Source organism: Schistocerca gregaria, chromosome 8 (genome assembly GCF_023897955.1).
Source record: "Schistocerca gregaria isolate iqSchGreg1 chromosome 8, iqSchGreg1.2, whole genome shotgun sequence".
NCBI classification, from domain to species: domain Eukaryota; kingdom Metazoa; phylum Arthropoda; class Insecta; order Orthoptera; family Acrididae; genus Schistocerca; species Schistocerca gregaria.
The window spans coordinates 342,786,303-342,813,185 of NC_064927.1; positions in this window are offsets into that span (position 1 = coordinate 342,786,303).

Sequence of the window (26,883 nt, forward strand, 5' to 3'; positions counted from 1 at the left end):
CTGCTGGAAGAAACGTTTTAGTTTTGGGGCAGACACGAGTTGCACCATAACAGCCCACAAACAACAGAAGGCTCCTAACAGGGGTTCGTGACCCATGGCGAAAGGGACAATGAATGTGCCAGGCCATACATCGAGGGGAGCAGGTAGCAGTCCAGCGCTGCTTGCGATGGAGGAAGTCTTTAGAAAATGGCGTTGGGGAATTCCCAGATGGATACAAACAAGCCAAAGACGCAGTTGATCATGTGAAAGTCCTGTGGTACATTGGTGATGTACATGTGTAACTTTTAGGCGTCAGGAGCGGGCAGAAAACGTCCGATCGGCTGAAATAAACTCTGAAGGTGTAAAAGGGGAGATATTTCGATGCAGTTTAAAGGTAGGCCCTTTGCGACTGGAAGGGGTAGTTCCCACAAGGTTAAAGGAACGCTCCCATTGGTCTGAAAAAGCTGTGACATGAAGCACAAAAGGACCCTGGTCGGGGACAGTTTGCTATGAAAGACACAATACGGAAAACTTCGGCGACTCTCCTCTGAATCAGCAACAAGTGAAGAAAAGGGCGCATCACGTTCTGTACGAGGCCAAAAGAGGGGTTTTATGTGAACACTACGTTCACTGTATCTGACATCCAGCTAGATATTAGCTGAAGAGTCGTTGAGCTCCGATAGCGGTGAAACGAACCAGCCACATTGTTAATTGTTCTTCCAAGAACTGAGAGGGCGTTGAAGTATACACGCAGCTCCATCTATGCAAGTGTATATCGCCATATTTCCCAGACTAGAGATGAGTGCATGTTGTCTCGCCTAACGAGAAACATAGGACAGTTTCAGCTGATAAAATCAGTGAAGTCTTTGATTAGCTTTCTACGGGATTTTCAGAGAGCGAGAGCAGCCATGTCGCTGATACCACTTCGTACCACTGATACCACATTGTACCTAAAGGTAAATGCTGCTGGCTGAGGCGTAAAATTGTTAGATCACCAGTTTGCATCCACTGTGAACCTGAGTGACACTGAATACTCTTTCGCTCATCTTGTCACAAAAACTAACCATCCTCCGTAGGCTTGATTGTCATCCTGAATAGTACAGAACTTAGAACTGGAATCGGATGATTTGTCATAATATTGATCAACTCAGTGCTTCACTGTCTAGAAGTAAGAAAAATGTTGTAGAGAACCTTCTATTTAAATTTTATATTGTTGTGTTCAATGTTATTTCTGTTAATCAGGACTTAATACATTGCCTTGACAACTGTTCTGAAATTGTCATGTGACAATCTAAGTAAACCTGTGTGCTTCTTTGACAACCATACATAAACTAAATCATGTACAGCTAAACACCGATGTGCTCTGTCATAGAGTAAGGGTCCTTTCTTCTACCCAAAAACATTTATTCTAATGACGGTAACGCACTCACAGGGTGTTTTTGCTGATATCTGACGAAAGTGAAAAGGAGTGTGTCATCTTGACTATCAAGATTCCTGTAAAATCTCATCAGACAGTTTTGAGGTAGCACCTGTTTCTCCTACAGATGGAAAAGACAAACAGGTCTCACAGCTATCTCGCAAAAAGTGACCTGATGGACCACAGCCATAGCGTTTACGTAAACTCATGTAGCGCCTGACAAATGGTGTGAAGCCACGCCCTCGCTGTAATACGGCGCATGATCGCCGATCATGCCCCGAGTGTGTAATGGATTTTCATAGCCTGTGTACATACAGAAATGTAAGGCAGCCTTTCTGTTGCTCCTTCATGCAAATCTAAATCACTAAAAGTGCTTAGTGTGTTTTCAGAGTCACACAGTGACTCATCTGCAGTGCTAAATCGGGACAAAAAGCTTACCACTGCTAGACAATCAGTCTGTTTGGAACTAGATGCTAAGGGGCTCAGTGACATTGCACACTGAACTGTTCTGAAAGCCTAAGTTGTGCACATCGTGCCATACACTGACGGCACATAATGGGTACGACATTCCTGCGTTGGGCACTTTAGCCTTTCTCCAACTCCACCGAAACCTGACAAAAACGGTGGCGTTTACAGTGCTTTGTTCCCGAGATAATGCTAGCATTTTTAGTCTAGACTCTTTTGATTTGTTTGGATTAAGAGTTAAGGACAAAGTATTTTCTGCTGGTTCGTTTCATTCTCGGGGCAGTGCTGCTAAGTTATGAGCAGAATTACATCAGTTGTTTTCTGACGATTTGGGTGACCCAATAACTTTTCTTTATTTTATACATATTTTGCAGCTACAGATGTGAATATATTCAATAAACTTGAAGTATGAATTAAAAACCACCTTCAGTCACATCTCTTCGTGTTTTATTAAATACACAATGCATTTCTAAGACTGTGGGTCCATCATCAGGTGAAATTTGTCTTCGTATTAAGATAGACCCACAGGGTTCGAAATGCATTATGTACTTAATAAATTATTAAAAGTTGTGACTGAAGGCACTTTTTAATTCATACTTCCAGTGTAACAATTCCGTTACCAGTGTGACAATGAAGGACAAGGCACAGCAGCATTTTGTTTGAGCTCGTCCTGTTTCTCATGCTCTTTCAGAACAGGTGGCTAAGGAAATTACTGCTTTGCAAGACAATGGGGACATAACACCCATTACTGTCAGTCAGTAGGCGTCCCTACTTGTTATTCTAAAGAAGCCGTCTCGCAGACTCCGGTTGTGTGCCGGTTTTAAGAAAACTATGAAGCTTCAAGCAGCCATTGACAGTTATCATTTGCAGCACCTGTAAAAATTGGTGGAAAAATTGGATGTCGGGCGTTACTTTTCCGAAATTGACACGCGTGACCATTACATGCCAAAGAGATTTGTGCAGAATGAGGCTCTGAGAAAGCTGCAAGTAAAATTTCTGTTTACTGTATTTACTTTTCAGCTAATCATTTCTGTTCCTGGCCTTCCCTACGATGAAAGCAGTTGTACTCCACTGTAGCTCACTTCTCCTAATCGTTGTGTATGAAATAGTACACAATAAAGCTGAAACTGGAAGTAAAACTGGTTCACCATAACTCTCTGTGTACCGCCCAAAGAACTATAAACCTAGTCGAGAAACAGAGGACTTCTACAAGCAACTACCAGAAATTACCAGACTGATGGTTTCAAACGAAAGTGCAGAGGTAAACAATGATTGTAATACTTGTATGAAAGTAGTGTTCTCCCTGGAGTTAAACAATGATTTAATGAAGATTTTGTTGTGTTGGCAGAAGAGCCAACACCGTGTTCCAAGAGGAGACCGAAATACAAGCGTTTTAGGAGGGAAGAAATATACTGACGTGAGGTCTGGAACGTGACAATGAATTTGAATTCAGAACACGGACGTAATTAGTTTGATACTTAACTTTAATTCATTAATGATGAACGTCGCTCTTGACGGTACATGAGTCACAATATTATCTGTTCAGAAGACATAGTAACTGAATATGGCGCCTTGCTAGGTCGTAACAAATAACGTAGCTGAAGGTTATGCTAAACTGTTGTCTCTGCAAATGAGAGCGTATGTAGTCAGTGAACCATCGCTAGCAAAGTCGGCTGTGCAACTGGGCGAGTGCTAGGAAGTCTCTCTAGACTAGACCTGCCGTGTGGCGGCGCTCGGTCTGCAATCACTGATAGTGGCGACACGCGGGTCCGACGTATACTAACGGACCGCGAGATTTCATAAACGATAATTATGAGATTGTTATCAGTTTACACACAGGCAACGAAATGAAAACAAATAATACCTTCTATGTAAAGATCTGTATAAATGCTCTTCCCAGAGCACAAGATATCATAAATCTACAATAAAATACATTGTTACAAATCGGAATATCCATCCATAGCCAATATTAAATGCTCAGATTCTAAACTATGGCAAAATTGGGACTGATCATGGCCTACTTGAAGCAAAAATTAGATTGCATGTGGGAAAGAACACACTAATGAATAAAACAATAAATTATCATGAGCAGAAACGCAGAAGCCTCCAGATTCCAAAGTTATGTGAAATTATTTGAGTTTATGCTCCATTTCTCGTCTCACCATGCAGTCAGTCGGAAATAATAAGGCTTCGTCATATGAAACTGCCCACATGCTATCAACCAGTACTCAATAGATATTGTGGTAAGGAGAGAGCGAACGGGTAAGTAGCAGAGTCACTTTGGTGGCCCACAGCGAACTATTAAAGAAAGAAGTTGTAACAGATTCGGATCTCATGGAACAATTTTAGTAATGTTCAAAAAAACTGGTAGGCTGAAAACATAATAGATACAACAGCTGAAACAGATTTCGACAGATCTGAAACTAGCCAGGGAGAAATAGGACACAGGCAGAAATTACTGAAATAAGACTGCCCAATCCTAGGTACAATGGGAACTCAGGCAATCCATCGTCGAAGTGACACGGGAATGGTGACAGCAGAACCTGAGGAGCATATCAGAGCCCACCAGGCGAATTTAAGGGGACATGAGAACGTCCTATAAATAAAATTAGGTGAAGAAGAGGACGTCACTGCGTTTGACAATGAAGAACAAGTAGTTTCATTAACGATGATGTTGAAGAATGGGAGGATCTCGATATTAATGAAGGAAATGTATGGCGAAATTTGTATGGACCAAAGTTGAAAACATCAAGATGGGACAATGGTATGGGGTGCACCACATTATAAACATAAAGCCCTCCCTAGAATAAGATATAATAAAATGACGATGGGCAAACGTAAATTTAATTTTCGAGTGGATGCAATTTTAACATACGGAATTTTAACTTTCAAATACATACGATCACCAACAGTAGAGTGTCTTAAAGTCATCTTGCGTTATAGTAAATCATAATTTCAATAAAAGTAGAATTAAAACTATTGTCAGTATCAAATTGTGTGTTTCAGTTGTTTTTCTCCATGTAGATAAGAATATAGAATTAAGAATATGGGACCTGTTGAAATTGATGTCTGTGGATATTTGGGAGAAGATAATTAATACGTGCAGGCATAAGATGAACAGAGGATCTTCTGGCATTATATTACGAAATACACGCCCAATGAATAAAATGAATTTTAGTGATCTCACGAACGGAGATGGGATCAACACATGTGACTGAAGAGTAGAGGAGCAAGGTGCAATCTGAGTAGAATCTTGTGGCCGAGTGAGGAAATCTTGCTGTATAATATGGTGAAGCATATTTGGACATCTTATTTAGTTTTTGTTTTCCTTAGCTGGTAGAAAGAATTGTGGTATAGTTATGGGTATTTTTATTTTTCGTCCACACTAGATGAGGGTCTGGACTGTGAGATAAAGTGTGACTTAGGTGATTAATGTCTACGCTAAGGGATGTATCACAACCGAGATGTAAATATGTAGTTCTATAGAGATACAAAGATTTAGTCCAACATCAGGAGTTTTTGCGCCGTGTGTGTAAGATTGTTGGGGACATTCTTTTTATATTTTTTGTTTGGCAGCATGTAAGGTGACATACTGAAATTAGCTAAAGAAGTTTTTGCGTTACTTGATTAGGAGGGTCAATTTTGCAGTATCCTAAACCGGAATTTAGACGATCAACTTCCAATATACGAACCGTATAATAATGAGAGAATAACAACTTGACGAGAAGGGCATCTAAATATAATGATTGTATTTTTATTCTTGAAGTATGTAGTGAAGTTCAGTCACACAGAGTGCAGCCTAACATAAGGAAGGAAGAAACAGAACCATGTTCTGCATACATAGGAAAGTTTATATCCGTTTGACCTATGGCAGCGCCATCTAGCGGGCCAACCATAGCGCAATCTGGATTCCCCCTTCACGCTAGACAAGTTTCGTTCTTTGTAGTTTTTTCGTTTGACAATTAATTCGTGAGATATTTGGCCCGGTCTCTATCAATGGACCACCCTGTATACCAACTAGCTCCGCAGATGACGAAGAGATTGAAGAAATGTGCGATGAGGTAAAAGAGATTATTCAGATAGTAAAGGGAGTCGAAAATGTAATAGTCTTGGGGGACTGGAATACGATAGCAGCAAAAGAAAGAGTGGGTAAATATGGAATGGGGGTAAGAAATAATAGAAGAAGCCGCCTGGTACAATTTTGCACAGAGCATAACTTGTCATAGCTAACACTTGGTTTAAGAATCATGCAGGAACCTTATATACGTGGAAGAGGCCTGGAGACCCTGAGAGGTTTCAGGTAGATTATATAATGGTAAGACAGAGATTTAGGTAGCAGGTTTTAAATTGTAAGGCATTTCCAAGTGCAAATGTGGACTCTGACCACAATCTGTTGGTCATGAGCTGTAGATTAAAATTGAAGAAACCGTAAAAAGGTGGAAATTTAAGGAGATTAGGCCTGGATAAACTCAAAGAACCGTAGCTTGTAGAGAGTTTCAGAGAGAGCATTAGGAAACAACTGACGAATAAGGGGGATAGAAATACAGTAGAAAAAGAATGTGTGGCTTTGACAGATGAAATAGTGAAGACAGTAGATAATGAAGCAGGTAGAAAGACGAAAGGTAATAGAAATCCATGGGTAACAGAGAAGATATTGAATGTAATTGATGAAAGGAGAATATATAAAAATTCAGTAAATGAAACAGGCAAAAAGGACTACAAACATCTCAAAAATGAGATCGACAGGGAGTACAAAATGGCTAAGCGAGAACGCCTAGAGGATTAATGTAAGGATGTAGAGGTATATATCACAAGGGGTAAGATAGATACTGGCTACAGGAAAATTAAAGAACCTTTGGAGAAAAGAGAACCATTTATATGAATATCAAGAGCTCAGATGGAAAACTAGTTCTAAGCAAAGAAGGGAGGGCAGAAAGGTGGAAGGAATATATAGAGATTTTCCACAACGGCAATGTACTTCAGGGCAGTATCATGGAAATGGACGAGGACGTAGATGTAGGTGAAATGTGAAATATGATATTGCGAGAAGAGTTTGACAGAGCACTGAAGGACCTGAATCGAAACAATGCCCAGGGAGTAGACTAAATTCCATTAGAGCTCCTGATAGCCTTGGGAGAGCCAGCCATGACAAAATTCTTCCATCTGGTGTGAAAGATACCTTCAGATTTCAAAAAGTAACTCCAATCCAAAAGAAAACAGGTGTTGACAGGTGTAAAAATTACCGAATTGTCAGTTTAATAAGTCACGGCTGCAAAATACTAACACGAATTCCTTACAGACGAATGGAAAACCAGGTAGGAAACGCCCCCGGGGAAGATCAGTTTGGACTCCGTAGAAATGTTGGAACGTGTGAGGCAATACTGACCCTACGACCTATCTTAGAAAATAGATTAAGAAAAGGCAAACCTACATTTCTATCATGTGTAGACTTAGAGAAAGCTTTTGACAATTTTGACTGGAAGACTCGGAAGGTGACAGCGGTGAAATACAGGGATCGAAAGGCTATTTACAATTTGTACAGAAACTAGATGGCAGTTATAAGAGTCGAGGGTCATGAAAGAGAAGCTGTGGTTGGGAAGGGGGTGAGACAGGGTTGTAGCCTCTCCCCGATGTTATTCAATCTGTATATTGAGCAAGCAGTAAAGGAAACGAAAGGAAGATTTGGAGTAGGTATTAAAATCCAGGGAGGACATATTAAAATTTTGAGGTTTGCCGATGACCTTGTAATTATGTAAGAGACAGCAAAGGACCGGGAAGAGCAGTTGAACGGAATGAACAGTGTCCTTAAAGGAGGATATAAGATGAACATCAACAAAAGCAAAACGAGGATAATGGAATGTAGTCGAATTAGGGAATTAGATTAGGAAAAGAGACGCTTAAAGTAGTAGTTGCGTTTTGTTATTTGGGGAGCAAAAAAACTGTTTATGATCGAAGTAGAGAGGATACAAAATGTAGACTGGCTACGGCAAGGAAAGCGTTTCTGAAGAAGAGAAATTTGTTAATATCGAGTGTAGATTTAAGTGTCAAAAAGTCTTTCCTGGAAGTATTTGTATGGAGTGTAACCCTGTATGGGAGAGAAACATAGACAATAAATAGTTTAGGCAACAAGAGAATATAAGCTTTCGAAATGTAGTGCTACAGTAGACTGCTGAACTTTAGGTGGGTAGATCATGTAACGAATGGGAAGATACTAAACAGAACTGGGGAGAAGAAAAATTTGTGGCATAACTTGACTAGAAGAAGGGATCGGTTAATAGGACATGTTCTGAGGCTTCAAAGGGTCACCAATTTAGTTTTTTAGGGAAGTGTGGAAGGTAAAACTCTTAGAGGGAGATCAAGAGATGAATACACTAAGCAGATTCAGAAGGATGTAGGTTGCAGTATTTACTTGGAGATGAAGAAGCTTGTACAAGATAGAGTAGCATGGAAAGCTGCATCAAAGCAGTCTCTGGACTGAAGACCACAACACCAACATTATTCAACATCGAAAGGAAACCAGTGTGGAAATCAAATAGCGATTATGGACGAAACTACTCTGAGGTATGATTTGCCGAACAACAGAACTCTTGCCATGAAAGCTGTTAAGACTGTAACTATAAAAACAACTTGACATGAAAAACGAAGTGCACTACTGTCCTTTCATATAGTACTGACTGTGCCAAACTTCATTCAGTTATAATTTTCATGAGCAAAACAAAGCAAAATCCTTCTGAAATACCGCCAGGTCTTGTTGCTCACGTTCATGATGGCTGGTTGGACGAGGCATGAAATTATGGATGAACAGATTGTGGAAGAGAAGAAAAGGTGCTTTATTGAAGAAGAAGTCTCTTCTTGTGCAGCATCAGTTTAGTGGTCATTTGAAAAATTCTGTGGAAGCGAAGTTGAGACAGGGAAATACAGAGCTTGCTGTTATTCCGGGAGCACTTCCTTCACAATTGCAACCGTCTGACGTCTTGATAAAGATAAAATTTAAAGTGTGTATGAGAGGGGAATGGAACAAATGATGATGTACGAACCCAAAATGAATTCACGCCAAAGGGAGGTATAAAACGGCGTACAATCAAACAAGTGTGTCAGTGGATAAAGCCTCGTGGTGTCGCGTGTGAGAAGACATTATTATTAAATTTTTCAAGAGGCGCGGCATAAGTAACGCTCTCGATGGCAGTGAACACCAACTTATATACGAAGAGGACACCGATGACGACAGAGAGGAAAAAGAAGAAAGTTTCGATGACGACTTTCTGGAATTTTAAAGGTCAGTTTAGTTTTATAAATTAAGAAGTTGTTTTTAGCCTGGCTTTGCAGTCTAATAATAAAAACGTTATTTTTTTAAAAAAAATGGTTAAAATTAAGATGCGTCTTATAGTCTGTAGTGTCTTACAGTCCGTAAAATACGGAACACATTTCTGAACAAATGTATCATTAAAGAAACAAATAATTACTCTTGATTGTGTGGATGTATTTATCATTTATTTACCAATGACGCGTTTCGCCTGATTCAATCATCTCCAGACAGGCTGAAAATTAGATGGTATTAGGTACATGGAATTCCAAGCATACAGAACGTCTAATCAAATAACTCACTTCATCAAATATTTAGAAACATTACGCCGTGTCCTTGTTGAGGCGTGCGACGTAGTCCAGTGAATGCAAAACAGCCTCAGGGCTACAAAGATATGTCACTATGCAAACGTCTCGGAGGTTTAGTTGCTCATATCCGTGATATGCACATAGTACACGGAGTAATGCTTCCAAATATTTGAGGAAGACAATTATTTGCTGGAACATTCAGTATGCTCTTTGTCCCATGTACCTTACACCATTAAACACTCAGCAGATCTGAAGTAGCCTGAATCCGGCGAAGCACCTCATTCGTAAATAAATAATAAATACATCCCTGCAACCATCAGTTTGTTGCTTTATCGTATATTACTGGTTGCTTCACATCTCTGTCATGTGTTGGAAGTGTATTATTGTTTCGTGTATTTGTTTATGGTTCTATCTACAAATGCAACGAAAGTGACACATTATTTATAACTTTTTGTTACGCTGTTAAGGTATTTATGTGGCAGTTATTGTCACATAAGCAATGTTAGCGAAAAAAACATAAAAATTCTATACAACTTTATTTGTTGTTGTTCTGTCAGATACACTGTTCCTTTTGAAAGATATATGTGTTAAGGCACAAGTTTGGTGTGACCACATTCTGTTCTGACAACCAACTGCTCAATAAACACAGTTTATGTGACTGGACTGGTGGACCATATTTAGAAATAAATTCAGTAATTTGCTATGGGTTACTAACAAGTTAGTGGTACTTTTCTATGACTTTGTCGTCGTAATTTGCACTTCTTTCAAAACGTACCTAAGAAGGGACTGAAGTAAGTCACTTGCAAACATGACTTGCTGTACATTCTTCACCATGTAAAGGAACTGAAAATATTGTGATTTAATCGCAGAGGTGCTGAAAAATTGTTCCAGTGACACACCAGAGAAATATCTGGTAAACTTTTTATCTTTGAGAGACATAGGAACAATTTCGTCCTTCGTTTTTTATTTCTTGTATGAACGAGTACTTTTTGTTCTGATGGGCTGGTGGGATGTCGTACTGCCTAATTACTAGTGTGTGTGTGTGTGGTAAATGAATGAGTTAAAAGACGCAAGATGTGTTTTATATTATTTTCATCGCACAACAAGCCTTATTCCCATGCCTATGGAGTATTTATGTTAAGCAGAGAAGGCGAGTTTTAGATGGAACCGAAGATCTTCAAAACGGCGCTGCTCAACAATAGAGGTACGTGATTGTGCTCTCTACTTTCCTTTCGTGGCCGCTAAAATTACTTCCGATTCGTTTTGCCGAGACATTCAGAACCTGCAATCTTCTTTTTCTTATAAAAATACTAGTCCGATGCAAAAGAAATACTCTTAGATTTAAATAATTGCCATTCTTTTACCCAGGCCACGGGGAATGATAGAACGTACATGCCTCTACTCTGAATGTACGTTCGCAATCCCCGAGTATGTTACGACGAAATTATTTCACAATGAAAATTTCTCATCAGACCGCAACCACTCGCACGCGAATGTACGTACCCTCTGAATGTATCTAGTCAGTCACGCGCGTTGTTCAAAAGCTTTACTTTTAATATTCAGTGGATTACATTTCCGAAATTAATTTTTGTTTATGCTGCAAATCGTACTTCACGCGAAGTATTTATTACGTAAGTTTCAGGCTCAATTTAATAAAAAAAAAGATTCCGAATAATAGAAAAAAAGAATAACAATCAAACAAATCAAACCTAAATAAACAGAAAGAGGGAACGTTACAATGGCGACCGAGTGCCATGACCATAATTTCAGTAAAAATCAGTAGAATTGTTAGTTGAAGTATTTAAGCTTTTTTTCTTGCCATCCATTACTGCCACTACAACATATTGTTTCTGTTGCATGTCATGCGAGCTACGTACCAGAAACGAAAAACCACATGGAAATTACTAATTTTCGAAAAAAAGTTTTGGACCATTTAATGTTAATTCTTCTCACTACAAAACCGTCAGAAAACACACGTAAGGTAAGAACAACAGCACTAATCCGCTTTAGTTGAAAGTAAATGTGGGACAGTTTTTTTTCATTTTTTCGACACCCACTGCGTAGAACGCATCAATTCCTTTTTCCAAATTCTTTTCCATTTCTTTTTAGTTTACGTAAAAATTGCATTAGTTCATTTTCTATTATATGTAAATGCATCACAAGATGGCGGACAATTTTTATTGATTGAGCGTGAAAAAAGTAAGAGTCATTTATCAGTCTTCTGTTTTGCCAGAAACATATTTTACTACATGAATTTTCACGGACGAGTGCAAAGCCATCTGTGATTTATTTACGTGTAGTACGAGCTGTAGTGATAGTGAAGTTCGGCTGCACGCTGTTTTGTGTTGTGAATCGGCATGGTGAAACTCAGATCTCAGACAAAAACCATGGATAGTTCGTCAGATGAGGAATCAATAGTCCAACCCTTACAAAACTTTGAGGCCGAAAGTATTGCGAATACCGAAAACACAGTCGCAGCGACCGGCAGTGCTCAGTCGCTGGCGACGGGCGACAATATGTCGACTACAGAAACAAATACGAATACTGACAATACACAAGACCCAGTAGAAACAGACCTTATACGCATGTTTAGAGAGATGCAGACAAATTTAATGTCGCAGTTTGCAGCTCAAGTTGTAGAAAATGTTGCGTCACAAATGCAAGCTCACACAGAAAATGTTGCAGCTCAGATAGGTACTGTTAACACACGAGTAGAAAATGTTGCAGCACAAATGCAAGCTCACACAGACAATGTCACAGCGCAGATAAACGCTGTCACTACCCAGATAGCCAGTGTAACGGCACAAATGGACAAAATAGACAATGACGTGAAGAACCTGACCGACATGCAAAATAATCTGACGACTCAATTGACCCAGTTAAAAAGAGAGGTAGCAGATCAAGTGATAGAGGTAGTACGTGAAGATTTAAATTACATGAGCCAAGACATTGATAACTTAAAGTCCACAGTTAAGGATATGCCAGAACAGATCCGTACCTTAACCGAAAATTTTGAAGCTATGAGTTTTCAACAGACCGAGCTTAGTGTCAAAATGCAGGAGGCTGTAGACCAAGTTGATGACATGACGAAACAACAAAAACAGCAGTTTGACGAATTTTTAGAGGAAAAAGACAAACATATCAACCATACATTAGAAACAGAACTGAAAAAAACAATAACTAACACTGTAGAACAGGTGTACACTACCCAAAACACGTCTGTAACTAAACTTCAAACTGACCTAGCTCAGTTACAAAAGACTCTGACACAGGACTTACCTGACTGGAAAAAAACATGTAGACGAGCAACTAAAGAGTAAAAACCATACACAGAACGAAAGAGAACAACATTCAGAAGAGGAATTTGATGACAGACGCACAGGTAAGAGTGACGACGCAGCTAACAGTTATCTTTATCCCGATGTACCCATGTTTTCACCAAACCAAGGTCGTTACGGTAATCAACATTACCGCGACGAACGAGAGAGACACCAGACAACCGAACCAACTTTGTCGGCTGTTCTGTTAGAGGAAAGCCTTATAAAACACAGGCAGTTTCAAGTGTTTATCCCAGAAAAAAAATCCGTCCACCCGGTAATTTTTATAAAGTCATTTAAGAATGTGTTGCCTAAGACCTGGTCTGAAAAGCAAAAAATACAGTATGTAACTGGATATATTCAAGGGGATGGTGCCCTATGGGCAATGGAAATGTCGGAAAATTGTCAGACATTAGAACAATTTGAAGCTGCATTTTTATCTAAGTATTGGTCCCATGGTGTACAAGAGAGATTGAGAAAAGCTCTGTTTAACCCGGAGCCATACAATCCAAGATTTGGATCACTCCGGAAGTATTTTGAAAAATACTTAAACAAAACGCGATTCTGGGACGAGCCCGTCACACACACAGACGTACTGCGCATCCTGAAGGCAAAATTACCGATCAGTATCAGAGAAAAATTAGTACAAGTACCAGAGAGCAATCTCGAATATTTCCTATCTGTATTAGATTCTATCGATTTAATTAATGAGGATGCTAGGCAAAATCAAGCCTACCAAAATAATTTTCGTGGCAGCGGTAGCAACCAGCTTATACAGCGCCAGCCGCATTACGGCGTCAACAATGTAGCGTGCGCGGCTGAATCGCGACCGGCTTTTGTCGATCGCGCCCCTACAGCACAGATGCCAGGCCCGAGTTCGGGAGGAAATTACAACTGCTACAATCAGACCTGCCATCCGCAATACAATAGAAAAAGAAAAAACGCGGATACGAATTTTTCTGGTTATTCCGGTGACCGAAAACGTAACTGGTACAGAAATGGCAATAGGAACCAGTGGGGAATTAGTTATAATAATTTCCAGCCTGAATTTAGCCGCAACCACACGGGAGATCATCAAAGTAGGCAGTGGCAATATCCTGCTAACAGCCAAGCCTATCAATCAGAAACGCTAGGTGACACTATTCCGCTAAACTCAGGGCAAAACCACGACAGAAATACTCAACTAAGGAGCAACACGTCAGGGGTAAACATAATTGAAGTCGCAAACGAAACACAAACAGATATGAACCGTGGAGCGTTAAACTAAACATGGCCTCATTATGCTCCCCAATGTTGGCCATAGATTGTCGTGGGGGCGATCCATGCTGTCATGAAAGTAAATTGCTCAGGTACCAAGATGAAACGGATATGCGTGATTTATTGACCAAGGAGGAAGAACCACAGTCATGTGAAGGTGATGGTATAGTACAAGCTAATTTACAGGCCGTAGTAGGAAAAGTACCTACGCATATCCTTGTAGATACTGGTGCGAAAATTAGTGTGATGTCCAAGGCACTATTTAAAGAGATTAATATCCACACGACTTTACCGACCTATCCAGTACAAAATTGTAGGATATTAGGAGCCATAGGCGGTAAATCCAAGTTAATTAAAATGCAAACCATGGTCGAAGTGCAAATTGAAGACATTGTTTTTCAGTCAATTTTTCTACTTGTAGAAGTGTTGACAGAACGGTGCATTTTCGGCATGGACTTCTTAAGGGAAAAGTGTGCTAAAATTGACTTGGAATCTGGAAAGTGTCATTTATATATTAACGGAAAGAACTGTAGTGTGGATTTAATAAAAGTCAAGAGTAGGAACGACAAAGCTTGTCGAAATATACACATCCAAATCCTAAAGGTCAATACTTCACGAAATAGCGACTCGAGTGAACTGTGGTATCAGCAGGTAGAGCAGCATGAAATTGAACAGAAAATATCTGAATGCTCGGAAATCTCACAACAACAGAAGGGTGATCTTAGAAGTGTATTGTTACGCTATGCTCGTGTGTTTGATAAAAGACCCGGGGTCATTAGGATGTATCAGTATAGCATGGATGTCCGGCCCCACGACACTTTCTGTAAGAATACCTATTCTATACCTTGGTCACAAAGAGAAGTAGTGGCTCAAGTAATAAAGAAAATGCTCTCGTGAAATATCATAGAGACTTCATTATCGCCTTATTGCAGTCCACTATTAGCGGTCAAGAAAGCCGACAATTCGGTGAGACTCGTTCTCGACGCAAGGGAAATTAATAAGATTATAGTTCCAGTAACCACCCGAGCTGAAAACCTGGAAGAACAGCTGCAGCGTTTTCATGGGGTGCAATATTTAACTAGTGTAGACCTCCGTAGTTCATATTGGCAAATCCCACTATCACCTGATAGTAGGAATTATACAGCATTCATATTTGCAGGTAGGTCCTACCAGTATTGTGTTCTACCGTTCGGATTGAACGTTAGTGCCGGCGTTTTCATAACTGCGCTCGACACTGTTTTAGGACCTGACCTTCTTGACAAACTCACAGTTTATATAGATGACATATTAATAGCAACACCTACATGGGATGAACATATAGAGCTTTTGGAAAGAATGTTACAGAGGTTTTAAGCGGCAGGTGTCACAGCGAACCTTAGCAAATCCAAATGTGTGAGAAAAGACATAAAATTTCTCGGTCACATAATTTCGCCGGCAGGGATAAGACCCGACCCAGAAAAACTGTTAGCCATAAAAAACTTTCCCGCGCCGTGCACAAAACGACAGCTAAAGGCATTTGTGGGATTGTGTTCTTTCTTTCGCAGGTTCGTGCCGAACCAATTGGTCAATAGCCCTGCCTTATTGGGCCTATTAAAGAAGGACAAACAGTGGATCTGGCCGCCTCAATGCCAGACCGAGTTTGAAAAAATAAAACATGCTTTGGTTAATTCTAAAATACTAGAACATCCTGACATGAGCAAAGATTTCTGTATAGCGGCGGATGCTTCATTTTCGGGACGAGGAGCCTGTCTATTTCAGCTGGACATAGGCGCTAGCTCCGACAATGTTAAGATAATTAGTTTTGCTAGCCGTACTCTGTCAGAATGCGAGCGCAGGTATTCCACAACAGAATTGGAAGCACTTTCTATTTTGTGGGCTATTAAAAAATTCCACTATTATCTATTTGGCAAACATATACGAATCTACAGCGACCATCAGGCATTAAGCTTTTTACTCACTTGTAGGCTGCTACACAATCGCCTTGCGCGGTGGACGTTATTTTTGCAGTCTTATGATTTTGAAATTATATATGTGAATGGCAAGGATAACGTAATCGCCGACGCACTGTCAAGATTACCACAAGGACTACCTGAGTTCGAACAATTGGTAGGAGAGAACACAGAATTTAAAGTTATGCTCATCAAGGACACAAAATTCAGGAAATATTTTTTGGATATGTGCAATAATATGGCCAAATTACAGGAAGAAGATGACCGGTGGAGAAAAGTTAGATTCCAGTTAAACAATAACCCCCCTTTACCCACAAGACAACATTACAAATTACACAAGGATGTATTATTTTACAGGAGGAACATGTACAGCGATACATGGTGCGTTTGTGTGCCCGAAGCATATGAGAAAAGTTTAATTTGGCATACTCACTACGCTTGGGGACACTACGGTGCCCGCAAGTGGTATAAGAAATTAAATATGTACTGTTACTTTCCCAATATGCTTCGACGCACACAACAAATTTTGAAAACTTGTATTATTTGTCAGAAGGTTAAGCCTGTCAATCTGAACTGCGAGACAGAGTTGCATCCTATTTTACCAAAAAACCCACTAGAGCTAGTATGCATAGATGCTATGGGTCCTTTACCCTCTGCCAGGGGAGGTGTGAAATATATTATTGGAGTATATGATGTATTTTCAAAGTATGTGAAATTACATGCCACGAAAACAACTGCAGCTAAGCCTATTATCAGACTATGCTAAACGACTACTTCCCGTCTGTTGGGAAACCACAGGCTATCTTAACAGATAACGCAACCAATTTTACGTGCCATGCTTGGAAAAAATTTCTGAAAGAACAACAGGTTAAACAAATACTGATATCCCGGTATAGCCCGCAATCAAACGCTATTGAAAGAATATTCCGTGAATTGAATAGGTTTATGAGGACATACGTAGCCAACAAGCAGTCTAAATGAATTGAATACTTAAACGTTTTTGAACAGGTGGTAAACAATCTCCCAATATACGACACTGCAGTTACGCCGTCAGAACTAATATGCAATAAGAAAGAAAATAATGAATGGGTAAACCCTATCCCGTCTTTTCCTAGACAACCCGTCGACCTAAATGAAAAAATAAGGCAAGTATTAATCTCTATCACACAACAGGCCCAATGCCGAAAGAAGCATTATGATAAACGGCTACATGGTGTTACCAGATTTACAATCAGAGAAAAGGTGTTACTCAAAACTCACGTGAAATCTTCCTTGCTAGCTAAGAAAAACGCTAAGTGGCAAATGAAATATACTGGTCCGTACGTAATCGCACATATTCCGCACGACGGTTGTTATTTACTTGCATACCCTCACAGTGGTAAGATCAAAGGGCTGTATGCACACAGAGACTTAAGAAAATTCTACTATAATTATCATACGTCATATCTAATAATGCACAAGTATAAAATAAGTTACTGTAAAAAAAGGAACGAGCACGATTAGGATAAAGAAAATACATCTTATGCAGCTAAGTGAATCAGAGCATTTCACTATTTCTGTTTACATTTGTCAGTGAACGTGGACGCAAGACACAGGTAAGCTAGGACATACACGTCAGTTGGTGACTAGCGATGTTTAACACGAAGTGTACTTGTAAGTTTTGACGGAATGTTTTTTGTTTGGTCACAGTGGTATTTAAGTTTTAAGTTTATGTACGGAGGTATCTGGAGCGAACAATTGGCACAGACCTCACAGCAAAATAGATGTAAGTTATTATTCTTTTTTTTTCTGCCACTTGTGTATCAAGGCAGTAAGGTACAGGGTAAGTTACAAAAAAAAATATTGGACTCCCTAAGGTACAAAGGTTAAATTTGTGACGCAAGTACACGATAGGTTGCTGAGAAAGTATTTTGTGTCTTTGACGTATCCACACCACGAGTTTTTATCTATAAATATATCGCACAAAACACGACTTTAATTTTTTTTGTTTGCTGCAATTATAAAAAAGGATTCCTAACTGCTAATGAAAGTGTAGGGTACTATATATATATATATATATATATATATATATATATATATATATATATATATATATATATACCATACGCACAGTAACTTGATCTAAGAAAAGTGCACCTAAAGATAGGATACATGAATAACAACTTGTGTGATCTTACTGTCATACAGATAATTTTTTTTTAACTTTATATACATGTTTGAATGCAAGTACGATGTTGAGATACAATCTGTGAATGTTAACTGAAGCTAACATAACACCGTCCCTTAAAAAAAAAAAAAAAAGGAGTATGTATAAGGTAAGTTACAGGTAGCCAACTAGCCGAAAAAATGAGGTAACGCCGAAACAAACACAATTATTTACAGGTGGCGCTCGGCGAGATACTGCGAGACTTCAATCGGCGGGGAAAAGTCATGAAGTTACATTAATGTCACTATGACTGACGATTGACGTAATAAAACATTACCAAGATCACTGAGAAACACACTACGTGATACCCAGTAACGCCAAAGAATTTTAATAATCTATTTTTTTAGTATGAAAATACGAAAGATGTACGCTGACTTTAGTGCGATGCAGTACATTGATTATATTTTTTTATGTGTTTATAATATTTTGACCAATCTGAGCGGAAGATATTTGATGGAAGGAGAAGAAGTAACACAAATATGAACACAAAAAAAAACACCATATACGCGAGCACAGACTTTAGAGGCAGTAGCGCACAGCAGCCAACTTCATTATTAATCTGTTGTTTGTACTACCTAGCAATTTATGTATAGTGATTTATTTATGTCTGTTTACTCATTTCCTATTATTATTTTATTCCTTTATGTTTATGATGTGTGTGTACCATGCGTTGTTACAAACTTGGGTGACGAAAGGATGAAAGAATCCCCCCTCACACATAGTAACTCGCGGGTAGAGAATGAACAAACTTTGCCTCATTTGGAGACAACTTCTAAAAGCACTTATAGTGCGTTCATGTCCTAGTATTGTTATTTCAATACATAAGTGCATCAGTAGCACGACATAGAGTAAAAAAAGTGCTGTTGTTCTCAAACGTGTTCTCCTATGCTCTATGAGAGGTCAGACAGTGTCACGATCGCGAAATATAGTTTTAGAGGCACGTACTTTCTGAGAACACAATCACCTACCAATTTATGTAATAAAAATGTTATGAGCAAAAAGGTACGCCGACAACGTTCAGTAAAAAATCGCTGGAACAAATAACGAACGTGGGCATTTATCATAAAAGACAAGCTAGTGATATCATGAGCTACAGTTTTGTTTCTGAATGGACAGGACAGTGTGACAATGTTATTCAGTGTCAGTGACCTGTGAGCTATATGCAAATAGACAAGTGAAAATACGTTTCATATCACGAACCTTTTCCTTCGAGGTAAAAGAGACATAGAGAATCGACGAAGACTGCGGCGGTACAAGTGTTTGTGCACTACATAGGACAGTGTGCCGTTGCTAGCCAAATAGTGAAGTGCACTACTTACCTTTGTGCAGTGGACTTCGGAGGCACCGAGTGGTCCCTTCCCACAGCCAAGGTGTACAGCAAGTGGAAACAAGTGCGGTTGGTTTTTTTGCAAACTCTGCGAACACTGCACGAGACACTGAAAAGTTTGGACCGAGACGCGCGGCATCGCTTTACGGCGGTGGACCCGCGCAACTGCCGAGTTCCACACGGCGCGCAGCGCGCCACCAAACTGATTGTTGCGAGTGCAGTTATGTGCATATGACACATGATTGGCTAACGGCATAACATAGAAGGACAATTTAAATGCAAAGCAAAATCTACGTTTAAATGAACACCCAACGAAGTGCCAAGACATTTAGAAACACAGATTCCTGAAACCCGAAATAAAGTCTGACTACCCCAGCTCATGATTCACGCCCCACGTTACCTTTGAACAACGCCTATGTTTATATGTATATAAATGTATTAGTATTAAGTTAGACTAAGTATTAATCCATGTGAATTTTTGCTTGTTACATGTTTATATTACCCATGACGAGACAATAGTAAAATACGGAAAGGATGTCACTAAGCAGATCTTGGCGTAGAAGAGAGAAGCAGTGGAAAGCAGAACCAACTCTAAGCAAGAGCTAACGCCTCTTGCTGCCCCAGACACGACTATTAACCCACAATCTAGATCCGAACACTCTAATAAATATGTGACTTTCCTGAAAATTTTTTTTAATCAAAAAATAAAAAAGTCTTAGGAATTATGAATTTTATGAGCAGCAAGTGTAAAAGAAGACTGTTTATATAGCGATAGACTATGTATAAAACAATGTAATACCTTTGTATAATGCGATGTACCAAGAAATAATAAAATAATTTTGTGTATACAATACAAAAAAAAAGAGAGAAGAAAGAAGGTAATAGGAGGATGTAACAATTATCCAAATGTGATGATTTTGTGTCAATGACGATGTAATAATTTTGTGTGTATAGTATGTAAGTTTATGTGTGTTTTACATGTGTTCTGTGTATCCTTATATAAATGTTTTGTCCTCATTGTCATGTGTCAAAACTGGCATCAAAACCATGTTTGTAGAATGAAGTGATCGGGAGAGAGACACTGACAGTGCAATCCCATTACGTGTGAATAACAGTCAAGGACTACCAGTGTGCAAAGTGTTTGGGCTCATTGCCCGCAAAATTGACATTTCTTCAGACAATTCGCCCAAGGGGGCGATGTAAAGGAACTGAAAATATTGTGATTTAATCGCAGAGGTGCTGAAAAATTGTTCCAGTGACACACCAGAGAAATACCTGGTAAACTTTTTATCTTTGAGAGACATAGGAACAATTTCGTCCTTCGTTTTTTATTTCTTGTATGAACGAGTACTTTTTGTTCTGATGGGCTGGTGGGATGTCGTACTGTCTAATTACTAGTGTGTGTGTGTGTGTGGTAAATGAATGAGTTAAAAGACGCAAGATGTGTTTTATATTATTTTCATCGCACAACAAGCCTTATTCCCATGCCTATGGAGTATTTATGTTAAGCAGAGAAGGCGAGTTTTAGATGGAACCGAAGATCTTCAAAACGGCGCTGCTCAACAATAGAGGTACGTGATTGTGCTCTCTACTTTCCTTTCGTGGCCGCTAAAATTACTTCCGATTCGTTTTGCCGAGACATTCAGAACCTGCAATCTTCTCTTTCTTATAAAAATACTAGTCCGATGCAAAAGAAATACTCTTAGATTTAAATAATTGCCATTCTTTTACCCAGGCCACGGGCAATGATAGAACGTACGTGCCTCTACTCTGAATGTACGTTCGCAATCCCCGAGTATGTTACGACGAAATTATTTCACAATGAAAATTTCTCATCTGACCGCAACCACTCGCACGCGAATGTACGTACCCTCTGAATGTATCTAGTCAGTCACGCGCGTTTTTCAAAAGCTTTACTTTTAATATTCAGTGGATTACATTTCCGAAATTAATTTTTGTTTATGCTGCAAATCGTACTTCACGCGAAGTATTTATTACGTAAGTTTCAGGCTCAATTTAATAAAAAAAAAAAAGATTCCGAATAATAGAAATAAAGAATAACAATCAAACAAATCAAACCTAAATAAACAGAAAGAGGGAACGTTACAACCACTAATCAGCTATTACTCTGAAAACTATCGCAAAATGGTTCAAATGGCTCTGAGCACTATGGGAATTAACTCCTAAGGTCATCAGTCCCCTAGAAATTAGAACTACTTGTCCGCAGCTCGTGGTCGTGCGGTAGCGTTCTCGCTTCCCACGCCCGGGTTCCCGGGTTCGATTCCCGTCGGGGTCAGGGATTTTCTCTGCCTCGTGATGACTGGGTGTTGTATGATGTCCTTAGGTTAGTTAGGTTTAAGTCGTTCTAAGTTCTAGGGGACTGATGACCATAGATGTTAACTCCCATAGTGCTCAGAGCCATTTAGAACTACTTAAACCTGACTAACCTAAGGACATCACACACATCCATGCCCGAGGCAGGATTCGAATCTGCGACCGCTACGGTCTGTAGCGCCTAGAACCGCTCGGCCACACCTGCCGGCAGAAGCTATTGCACACCTTTCTTATAGACATATGCGATCACGATCATTTTTACGTAGCCCAAAGGAGACGGGGTAGGTTAGACATTCACAATGCCAAAGGGTTTTTGCGCTTAGCGCCATGTTATTTTGCTCGAGTTCTAACATCGAAATTTTTCGTGGTATTCTAAATAAACTGAATGGTTACAGGTGCAGGTGTATATCTGCTGATATTCACTGCACTCGCGTTCATGTTGAAAAGTTAGTGCTATTATCACATGTTTCTAATATTCAAGGCACTAGGATCCCTTGGACACGCGTCCATATGTAGCGGATGTATCCTCATCAATGGGTTACCCGGGTGCACTGTCGGACGGAAAGTCCTGGGGCATCGTCTGGTAGCAACTGCGCCTCGTGCTGACAGCACACGTCAAAAGGCAGCCATTGTTCCGTGTTGTGACTGGCAACACCAAATTAATTAGCCCCGACCTTCCGCCTGTAATGACTCATTGTTCGTATTCTCCTCGCTGCCTGTCAGAACCATTCAGCGGTTCTCACGCTCCAGCCCTTTTCACAGTTTTGCTGTGAAATGGTAGGGGATGTGGAGTGTAGGAGATAATACGAACAATGATGTCACAAACAGCAGTTACAAAGCATGGTACCGCAATTCCTGGATTTGGCGTGTTGCTGAATGGCCCTTCGGTTTGGGAAATGCAGTAGTTCAATACGAGCTAAAATGTTTACATTGAAAGTTGCCAGTGTGCTTGGAGGTGCTTTATTTATTTTGTATAATGCCTTTAAGAGACTCTGTGCTTTGCTTGGGCGCTGCCTTATAATATGACTATATACTCTGCAGATAGCTTAGATAAACCTAGAAGCACATCATACAGCTGCAAAACAGACTTACCGGTGCTAAAGTAATCAATTTCTTATACTGTTTCGAGTTAAAACACGAGACACAATGGGTACTACAAAAATCAAAAAAAAAAAAAAAAAAAAAGGAAGAAGAATCGCATGTACGACTAATTGAAGTATTAAGACACAACTGCGAATCATGTGACTTGCAAAATCTGGAGCTGACCTAAGCTTAGCAGAAATTGACGCCATGTGCTGCATCAGCCAGAAGAAATAAACAGCGACAAGCAAAAATGTTTCCTTTACGAAAAGACTTCATTAGTTTGGCAGGGGACTAATGGCCTCAGATGTTACGTCCGACAGTGCTTAGAGCCATTTTTAGTTTGTCATTGATAGTGCGACTGGAATAGGACAGCCCTTAAACCCAGGATGTAGTGCTGGATGTCGATCATTCCCAAGTTAACTTACTATGATGCCAGGTTGTTTGATGTAACGCGTTTCGGAAAATACGAAAACTTTGGAAACGCTCTATTGCATCAAAGAACTTAGTGCGCAAGTACACCGGTGAGCTAATAGCCGCAGAATTAGCAAGATTGGAAACGTGGAAATTTTTCGAGTTTAAAATCTGTGGGCGATAATCAGAGAACGTAAGTTACATTATTATTTCAACAAGACCTTACCACCGCTAAACGTGATAACAAGATGGTCTTAGCCTTGCTCACTAGCTTCTTTGATGTGAGGGTGTTTTGTTGTCGTTAAATGATACATGGCTGTTGCTTCGTGCCATAAGCCATAGTGAAACGCTTTGTACAATGGCACTCACCCACCCCACATACAGTAGGGTTTACATCCGCTAGTATGGAGTATGCTGTGACAAGAGGATCGGTCAGAGGGCTCATGTACGTTGTTCATTTCAGTTTGGTGTTGTGTTGTGGTCTTCAGTCCTGAGACTGGTTTGATGCAGCTCTCCATGCTACTCTATCCTGTGCAAGCTTCTTCATCTCCCAGTACCTACTGCAACCTACATCCTTCTGAATCTGCTTAATGTAATCGTCTCTTGGTCTCCCTCTACGATTTTTACCCTCCACGCTGCCCTCCCATTCAATACTTCCTCATTAGTTATGTGATCTACCCATCTAATCTTCAGTATTCTTCTGTAGCACCACATTTCGAAAGCTTCTATTCTCATCTTGTCCAAACTATTTATCGTCCATGTTTCGCTTCCATACATGGCTACACTTCATACAAATACTTTGAGAAATGACTTCCTGACACTTAAATCTACACTCGATGTTAACAAATTCCTCTTCTTCAGAAATGCTTTCCTTGCCGATGCCAGTCTACATTTTATATCCTCCCTACTTCGACCAACATCAGTTATTTTGCTCCCCAAATAGCAAAATTCCTTTACTACTTTAAGTGTCTCATTTCCTAATCGAATTCTCTCAGCATCACCCGACTTAATTCGACTACATTCCATTATCTTGGTTTTGCTTTTGTTGATGTTCATCTTATATCCTCCTTTAAAGACACTATCCATTCCGTTCAACTGCTGTTCCAAGTCCTTTGCTGTCTCTGACAGAATTACGACCTCATCAGCGAACCTCAAAGTTTTTATTTCTTCTCCATGGATTTTAATACCTACTCCAAATTTTTCCTTTGTTTCCTTCACTGCTTGCTTAATATACAGATTGAATAACATCGGGGAGAGACTACAACCCTGTCTCACTCCCTTCCCATCCACTGCCTCCCTTTCATGTCGCTCGACTCTAATAGCTGCTCCTTTGAAAGGGCACGGCCGATTTCCTTCCCAATCCTTCCCTAACCCGAGCTTGCGCTCCGTCTCTAATGACCTCGTTGTCGACGGGACGTTAAACACTAACCACCACCACCATCACCATCTAATAACTGCCTTCTGGTTTCTATACAAATTGTAAATAGCCTTTCGATCTCTGTGTTTTACCCCTACCGCCTTCAGAATTTAAAAGAGAATATTCAAGTCAACATTGTCAAAAGCTTTCTCTAAGTCTACAAATGCTAGAAACGTTGGTTTGCCCTTCCATAATCTAGCTTCTAAGATAAGTCGTAGGGTCAGTATTGCCTCACATTTCTACGGAATCCAAACTGATCTTCCCCGAGGGCGGCTTCTACTAGTTTTTCCATTCGTCTGTAAAGAATTCGCGTTAGTATTTTGCAGCTGTGACTTATTAAACTGATAGTTCGGTAAAGTTCACATCTGTCAACACCTGCTTTCTTTGGGATTGGAATTATTATATTCTTCTTGAAGTCTGAGGGTATTTCGCCTGTTTCATATATCTTGCTCACCAGATGGTATAGTTTTGTCAGGACTGGCTCTCCCAAGGCTGTCAGTAGTTCCAATGGAATGTTGTCTACTCCGGGGGCCTTGTCTCGACTCAGGTCTTTCAGTGCTCTGTCAAACTCTTCACGCAGTATCGTGTCTCCCATTTCATCTTCATCTACATCCTCTTCCATTTCCATAATATTGTCCTCAAGTACATCGCCCTTGTATAGGCCCTCTATATACTCCTTCCACCTTTCTGCTTTCCCTTCTTTGCTTAGAACTGGGTTTCCATCTGAGCTCTTGATGTTCATACAAGTGGTTCTCTTATCCCCAAAGGTCTCTTTAATTTTCCTGTAGGCAGTATCTATCTCTCCACTAGTGAGATAAGCCTCTACATCCTTACATTTGTCCTCTACCCATGCCTGCTTAGCCTTTTTGCACTTCCTGTCGATCTCATTTTTGAGACGTATGTATTCCTTTTTGCCTGCTTCATTTGCTGCATTTTTATATTTTCTCCTTTGATCAATTAAATTCAATATTTCTTCTGTTACCCAAGGATTTCTAGAGCCCTCGTCTTTTTACCTACATGATCCCCTGCTGCCTTCGCTACTACATCCCTCAAAGCTACCCATTCTTCTTCTACTGTATTTCTTTCCCCCATTCCTGTCAATTGCTCCCTTATGCTCTCCCTGAAACTCTGTACAGCCTCTGGTTCTTTTAGTTTATCTCCTTAAATTCCCACATTTTTGCAGTTTCTTCAGTTTTAATCTACAGGTCATAACCAATAGATTGTGGTCAGAGTCCACATCTGCCCCTGGAAATGTCTTACAATTTAAAACCTGGTTCCTAAATCTCTGTCTTACCATTATATAATCTATCTGAAACCTGTCAGTATCTCCAGGCTTCTTCCATGTATACAGCCTTCTTTTATGATTCTTGAACCAAGTGTTAGCTATGATTAAGTTGTGGTCTGTGCAAAATTCTACCAGACGGCTTCCTCTTTCAATACGTACCCCCAATCCATTATCACCTACTACGTTTCCTTCTCTTCCTTTTCCTACTACCGAATTCCAGTCACCCATGACTGTTAAATTTTCGTCTCCCTTCACTATCGGATTAATTTCTTTTATTTCATCATACATTTCTTCAATTTCTTCGTCATCTGCAAAGCTAGTTGGCATATAAACTTGTTCTACTGTAGTAGGTGTGGTTTTCCTATCTATCTTGGCCACAATAATGCGTTCCCTATGCTGTTTGTAGTAGCTTACCGGCATTCCTATTTTCCTATTCATTATTAAACCTACTCCTGCTTTACCCCTATTTGATTTTGTGTTTATAACCCTGTAGTCACCTGACCAGAAGTCTTGTTCCTCCTGCCACCGAACTTCACTAATTCTCATAATATCTAACTTTACCCTATCCATTTCCCTTTTTAAATTTTCTAACCTACCTGCCCGATTAAGGGATCTGACATTCCACGCTCCGATCCGTAGAACGCCAGTTTTCTTTCTCCTGATAACGACATCCTCTTGAGTAGTCCCCGCCCGGAGATCCGAATGGGGGACTATTTTACCTCCGGATTATTTTACCCAAGAGGACGCCATCATCATTTAATCATACCGTAAAGCTGCATGCACTCGTAAAAAATTACGGCCGTAGTTTCCCCTCGCTTTCAGCCG